The sequence below is a fragment of the Cryptomeria japonica genome, chromosome 2 (assembly GCF_030272615.1).
Source record: "Cryptomeria japonica chromosome 2, Sugi_1.0, whole genome shotgun sequence".
NCBI classification, from domain to species: Eukaryota; Viridiplantae; Streptophyta; class Pinopsida; order Cupressales; family Cupressaceae; genus Cryptomeria; species Cryptomeria japonica.
This window is the reverse complement of record NC_081406.1, coordinates 406,543,650-406,551,599: the sequence shown is the minus strand read 5'-3', so window position 1 is coordinate 406,551,599 and position 7,950 is coordinate 406,543,650.

The window sequence follows — 7,950 nt, the reverse complement described above, 5'->3', positions numbered from 1 at the left end:
ACTCAATCAGAATGTCACCTTGCTAGAGGATTTACATATAAGACTGTTAAGTCCACTCGGTTAAGAGATTTCCTGTCACTTTCACAAAATAATAGTAATGAAATATGTCTGCAACTTCACATCTAAAATGCTAAAGCAGATTCCTATTTGTTCAATACAATCTAGACATAGAACTAATCTTGTCTATCTGTTAGGCATCAATGCTCTGTTATTCTAGCATGTCTTCAAGCTTCTGTGCTCAGTAATCACTATGTAGCATCTCTGTGCATACACTTGCCCGCATGCATTGTTTATCAACAGTTTCCTATTTATAAACAATCTTCTAACTGCTTAATCTCCTTGATCACATTTCTCATGATCAATCATAGCCATCAGATCTTCAATCTTGTCCAGGTTCAATGTATCTTTCGATCTGAAAACGTTTTACCCCACCTTGGAACTTGCACATTCACCTTGGAACTTGTGTTAGGGTAATGCGGTTCAATCTGAGTTGTAGATCTTCCTACCGACTTTTCATTGCCTTAGATTCGTTAACAAACTTCTTCCACGGCTTACTAATCATTGATCTACTCTAGCTCATCAGCATCTTTCATTAAATATCACATGTAAACATTTAATGCATTTTGTTATAGCTCGGTTACAACTCGGTGAATACTAAACTTCACTCGATAGACATTTTGTCTTCATTAACCGATAGCGATAACCTTAGGGTTTACCGACTAGGTTCTTTGCCTGATAACATAGTATAGTGTTAACTTTTACATTTTACAACATATGTATGATGTTAAAACAATCTAAAACATGAAGATCTCATCATTGTTTGACTCAATAGTAGTTTCCCATTGAATAACTTATCCCCTTATTCATCATATTCTTTCTTGTGTCTTTACCGACTTTATAATATTCATATCATACTTCTCAAGATATGGCAACATCATACTGAATTAGAAAATCAATTTCTTGACATCAATGACAAAATAATAATATCAAGATAGTAAAACATTTTTAATCAGTTATGTCTATAATCATCAACAACCTTCTCAATATCCTTATTGAATTGTCAACAATCTTTCATTATCTATTATAATGTAATATTGCCAACAATCTCCCCCTTTGGCATTGATGGTAAAACCAATTGATTTGACCTTTAAAAGATTCAGATTGCTGTGATTCTGAAATGTTGAAATGCTCTCCCCATACATTAGACTTATCTTTTGTTTTCAGTCTTTATTTCAATCTGTAGTCTTTTCTCAATCCTCCCATATATTCTCTCAATCTTCTCCTCCTTTGGTAGGTCTTCTCCCCCTTTGACAACAATGCCAAAAAGAACTAAAACATAATATGTTTCTGTAAGAAGTTATTTCCTGTTGTTGTGTATCAACTGAGTCTCAGTCAGAGCATTTGTCTTCAATTCTTGTTCCCTGTAACATTCTTTGTATTATTCCAGTATTACTTCCAGTACACTTTCAGAAAAACATTCTAAAGTGTATCACTCCAACATCAACTCCCCAAAAGATATTCAATAGAGTCATCAAAGTGATGCTTTCACCGAACTCGGTCAGTGAGTAGAAGATAGGGGTAGGACCCCTAACTTACTTCTAAGATATTCAAAAGTATCCTTTGGTAGTGGCTTGGTGAAGATATCTGCTATTTGCTCCTTTGTGCTAACATATTCCAACACCACTTTCTTCTCTTGAGTTTTTTCTCTAAGAGAATGATATTTGATAGATATGTGCTTTGTCTTAGAGTGCATAATAGGATTCTTTGAAATATTAATGGCACTAGTATTGTCATAGAATATAGTTACTGGCTCGGTAACTTTCTCATTTATACCTTCCAACAGTTGTTTGATCCATGCAATGTTGGTACAATTCAGTGCTGTAGCAACATATTCGGCTTCGGTTGTTGACTGAGAAACACATCCTTGTTTCTTGCTAAGCCAACTCACTAGTCTTTCTCCTAAAAAGAAAGCTCCTCCACTTGTGCTTTTCCTGTCATCATTGTTGTCTGCCCAATCAGCGTCAGTATAAACTTTTAAATCAAAATCATTTCCTTTCTGATATACTAAGTCATAATCTTCAATGCCTTTCAAGTATCTGAAAATTCTTTTGATTGTCGTCATGTGTGTTTCCTTAGGATCTGCAGAGAATCTTGCAACAATACCCACTACATGTGCTATATCTGGCCTACTGTGAACAACATATTGCAACTTTCCAATCATAGATCGGTAAAGTGTCTCATCAACAGATGCAAATTCATCATTCTTTGATAGTTTACAGTTGGTAGTCATAGGAGTACTTACTGGCTTTGAATCCTCCATTCCAAATTTCTTCAAGATTTCCTTTATGTACTTGGATTGAGTAATGAAAATCTCATTTTTCATTTGTAATATCTGTAAACCTATAAAATATTTTATCTCACCGATTAATGACATCTCAAATTCTTTGCTCATTTCATTTCCAAAGTTCTTGCATAAAGAGTCATTTCCACAAAATATAATATCATCAACAAATATGGGTGAGATTAGTATTCCATTTTCATCATTCTTCATGTACATGTTGTTGTTCTCACTTGTCCTTATAAAACCAATCTTAATCAAATAAGAGTGCAATCTTTCATACCATGCCCTAGGTGCTTGTTTCAGACCATATAGAGCTTTGTTCAATTTACATACCTGATCTTTATTATTGTCTTCAACAAATCCTTCAGGTTGTTCAATGAAAACTTCTTCTTCTAATACTCCATTCAGAAATGCAGATTTGACATCCATTTGATATACCTTGAAGTTCTTGAAAGCAGCATATGCCAACAATGTTCTTACTCCTTCAAGTCTAGCAACAGGTGCAAAAGTCTCACCATAATCAATTCCTTCTTCTTTTGTACCGATTACATTTTTGTCCTTCGGTCTTGGGACCAAGGTGAACTCACAAAGCTGGTTCCCACTTTTGCCAACGAAGGAAATTGGCGAAAGTGGAAAATTTTGTTTACGGGGGGTTCGAGCGAAGTGGGGGTGTTCAAACGAAATACCCTTCGGGGTTCGAGCGAAGACCCTACTTTGCTCGAACCCCATCTTTCGAGCGAAGCACCTTTAATGCCCGTTTATGTCATTTTTCAGTTATAGCGCGGGGGTTCGATCGAACCCCCCTTCATTCGAACCCCCCTAAAAATGGGGGGTTCGCTCGAACCCCCCTTCGTTCAAACCCCTTTTTAAACACTTCTCTGAAGATTTCTACATTTTTTTGCAGATTTTTGGCCTTGAAACCTCTGGTTGAAGGCTCAAATGGAATGATCTTGACAACCCAAAATATAGTATTATAGTCCTCGAAGCAAGCTTTCCAATGAATATAATTATTTTACATATTGAGTTTATTATGAACTTGTTTTTTAAATTTTACCAAATATAGGTTTTTCACCGAACATGAACTTCTTTGTTCAACGCATTGGGAAAAATAGGAAACTAATTCAAAAAAATTCTAAAAAATATCTAAGCCCTGGGTATTGATGTCTTCTTTCTAACAAATAAAATAAAATTGAATTTCGATATATATAGAATAAGTTATGTGTTCAAACGTAAACCTATGTCTGAATTATGACTAGTCGGACTTCAAAACTTAATAAAATAAAAAATATTGAACATATCACTATCAAACCAACTGCAAGCCTTGGATATTGATGTTACAAACCAAAATTCGAAAGAATTGAGTTTTTATCATGTATAGAAAAAAAGTTATGCGTTTCGGGAGGCACATCACTCTTAAAAAATGTAGTTTGTTATAAAAAACTACTTTTCAAGGGAGATGGGAAAAAAAATTTAAAAAATCCTTCAAAAAAATTTGAAAAAAATATATACAGAATCTACATACAAAATTCTACAAATCACTAAGTTACATCATCTTCAAATTCTTAATAGTTTAAAAGTTATAGTTGTCGGAAGTTGAAGATTATTTTAAAATTGTTCATCTCAGTGTCAAAAGTGGCAAAAAAGTGGGAACCATTATTGTGAGTTCACCCACCAGTGTCCATGTGTCATTCTTCTTGATTTGATCAATCTCTTATGTCATAAAATTTATCCAATCTTCACTGTTAAATGCCTCTTTCACTATTCTCAGTTCAAATTCAGATATCAAACATGTGTTCTATCTCAGTTTGTTCCTTGTCATCACTGGATCATCCTTATCTCCTATAATCTGACTTGGTGCATGGTGTTTTCTGACATACTTGGCTAATACAGGCTCGGTAGGCTCTGTATGATCTTCTTCATCACTCGGTAACTGGATATCTTCTTTATTTTCTTCAACAGTTATCTCGGTAGGACTTCTCGGTTGCACATAAACAAATTCATTATAGTCTTCTGGTTCTTTGGAATTTCCTTCATCATTTCTTTCTGCAAATTCATCAATTTTCATATTTGCACTTTCTACTATTTTGTTAGACGATTTGATCAGACATTTAAATGCTTTGCTTCTAGAAGAATATCCTAGAAATGTTCCTTCTTCACTTTTCTGATCAAACTTGTCATTTCTATCATCTTTATGAACATAGCATTTACTTCCAAAGATCTTAAAATAACTTACATTAGGTTTCTTGTCATACCAGATCTCATAAGGTGTCTTCAAAGTACCTTTCTTCAATTGAACTCGGTTCAAGGTGTAAACAGCTATGCTTATTGCTTCTCTCCAAAATGTTTGTGGAACCTTCTTCTCAATCATCAGTGTTCTAGCACAATCCACAATAGATCTGTTTCTTCTTTCAGCTATTCCATTATGTTGTGGAGTTTTCGGTGCAGAGACTTATCTTTTTATACCATGATCATTGCAAAATAGGTTGAACTCATCAGATGTGAACTCTCCTCCTCTATCTGATCTAAGACATTTCAGTTGTCTTCCTGTTTCATTTTCAACTCTAGCCTTGTACCATTTAAACATTTGAAAAGCTTCTGATTTTTCTTTTAAAAACATTACTGACATCATCCTTGAATAATCATCCACAAATAATATGAAGTACTTATCACCATAATAACTTTGAACTTTCATAGGACCACAAAGATCAGTGTGCACAAGATCTAAAATTCCCTTAGAAGTGTAGGACTTACTTGTAAAGCTTTATCTTGTCATCTTACCCATCTGGCATCCTCGGCACATAGCATTCTTAGGTTTTTCAAGACTCGGTAGACCTCTTACTCGATGCTTCTTACTTATTTTGATCAGATTATCAAAATTAACATGACAAAACCTTTTATGCCATAACCAGGTATCATCAATCTTTGCATGCAAACACTTATTGTGAGTTGAGTCAAGGTGAAATGTATTACCTTTTGTTTGTGTCCCGGTAGCAGCTAACTTTCCATTCTTGTCATGAACTTTGACAATTCCTTTCTGAAATTATATTCGGTAACCTGTGTTGTTTAGCTGTGCTACACTCAACAAATTGTATTTCAAACCTTCAACCCAATAAACATCATTGCATCTTGCATTATCAAGAAGTGTTATGGATCCTTTACCTCTTACTGGACATGGTGCATCATTACCAAATCTAACATAGCCTCCATCATAATCTTCTAACATAACAAACTTGTGTTTATCTCCTGTCATATGATGTGAGCATCCACTATCTATAATCCAAGAATCATTAGTGTTTATGTGAGATATTAGGGCTTTTTCTTCATACCTTTCTTCATCTGATCCATCCTTGATAGCCACATAAACAACTTCCTCTATATCAGTCTCATCTGACTTATCATCGCTAGATTCCTCATCAGCAATTAAGCATGTCTTTCTATCTCTTCTTCTGAAGTCTCGGTGTCCTCTGTAATGGTTATCTTTCTGTCTGTCATCTCGGTAATCTCTCTTTTCAGTAAAATCTTTGTCAGGACAGTTAGAAGCCATATGTCCAATTTTATCACAATTGAAACATTTCAAAGGTAGTTTTCCTTTATACTTACCTTTGCCTCTCGGTAACCTTTTGGCCAATAGTGCTTCAAACTCTTCTTGCTTTCTGATTTCCTCATACATTTTGTGTACATCTTCCATGTTCTTCCGAAATCTTTCACTTGCTCCACTGTGATCTCCTTCAAAGTACTTATACTTTCTTTCATTGTAATCATTAGATTCATTCACATGAAAAGAACTAAATGCAGATTCAACTTTATTTACCGATGACCCACTATTATCAAAATTACTTAACTCAAATGCATGTAGCTTACCAATAGTAGCATCCAAGGAAACTGACATATTAGGTACAGACCTCAATTCATTGATTGCAGCGACTCGGATTGCATAGGCAGGTAGAAGGGTTCTTAACAACTTACTTGTCACATCCTTTTCTTCAATAGTTCCTCCTGCTCCTTTGATTTGATTTACAATCTCCTTTAGTCTTGTACTGTACTGGGTTATGTTCTCACCTTCATTCATCCTCATAGATTCAAGTTGTCCTCTTAGACTATCTACTTTTGCTCTTTGAACATGTTCATCTCCTCCATATACAGATATGAGCTTAGTCCACATTGCCTTTGCATCAGTACATCCTTCTAGATCATCAAACTCTGAATCGGTCAATGTAGATGTAATTTCAATCATTGCTTGAATATGTTCTTGCTTCGCCTTTATCTCTTACATAGTCAATGGATAGGTGCTCGGTGCAACAAAATCATTCTCCAGATAGTATATAGAATATTCTTCAACTCCTGATAGATGTAGCTTCATCCTTTTCTGCCATGTAGAGAAACTTGACTTGTTCAGCTTCGGTGCATCCCTCTTATACATCTTTGGATCTTTAACTCAAATGCCTTTAAACTTTCCTTTCAGAGTCCAAAGCTCTGATACCAATTGATAGTTTTGATACTTAATATAAGTACAGATCCAATTAATAGTTCTGATACTTAGTATAAGTACAGATCCAATAGCCAACAAGATGAGAGGGGGGGGGGGGGGGGGGTGAATCATACAAACTTAATCATCAATGAAAACATCAGATTCAACCTCGGTAACATATATCAGTCATAGAATAAAACTGTCAAACATGCAAACTCAAAAGCATATGAACTATATAAACCTCATAACACCAGATTTAACGTGGAAACCCAAATAGGGAAAAACCACTGTGGGATTTCGGACCCACTAAGAAATATACTCTTCTAGAGTATGCTCGGTTAAAAGCCAATCATGTTAAAGATTACAAAACACATTGCTAGATGTGACCCGGTTAAGGGATTTCCCTCAGATCTATTAGGATCTTCACTTTGTTAGAAGTGACCTTGTCAAAGGATTTCAAACACTCATTTAGAATGTCACCTTGTTAGAGGATTTACTTATAAGACTGTTAAGTCCACTCGGTTAAGAGATTTCCTGTTACTTTCACAAGCTAACAGTAATACAATCTATCTGCAACTTTACATCTAAAATGCTAAAGCAGATTCTTATTTGTTCAATCACAATCTAGACATAGAACTAATCTTGTCCATCTGTTGGGCATCAATACTCTGTTATTCCAACAGATCTTCAAGCTTCTGTGCTCGGTGATCACTATGTAGCATCCCTGTGCATACACTTGCCCGCATACATTGTTTATCAACAGTTCCTTATTTATAAACAATCTTCTAACTGCTTAATTTCCTTGATCACATTTCCCATGATCAATCATAGCCATCAGATCTTCAATCTTGTCTAGGTTCATTGTATCTTACAATCTGAAAAACGTTTTACCCTGCCTCGAAACTTGCACAATCATCTTGGAACTTGTGTTAGGGTAATGCGGTTCAATCTGAGCTGTAGATCTTCTTGTCGACTTTCCATTGCCTTAGATTTGTTAACAAACTTCTTCCACGGCTTGCTAATCATTGATCCGCTCCAACTCATCAACTTCTTTCATTAAATATCACATGTACACATTTAATGCATTTTGTTATAGCTCGGTTACAACTCGGTGAATACTAAACTTTACTCGGTAGACATT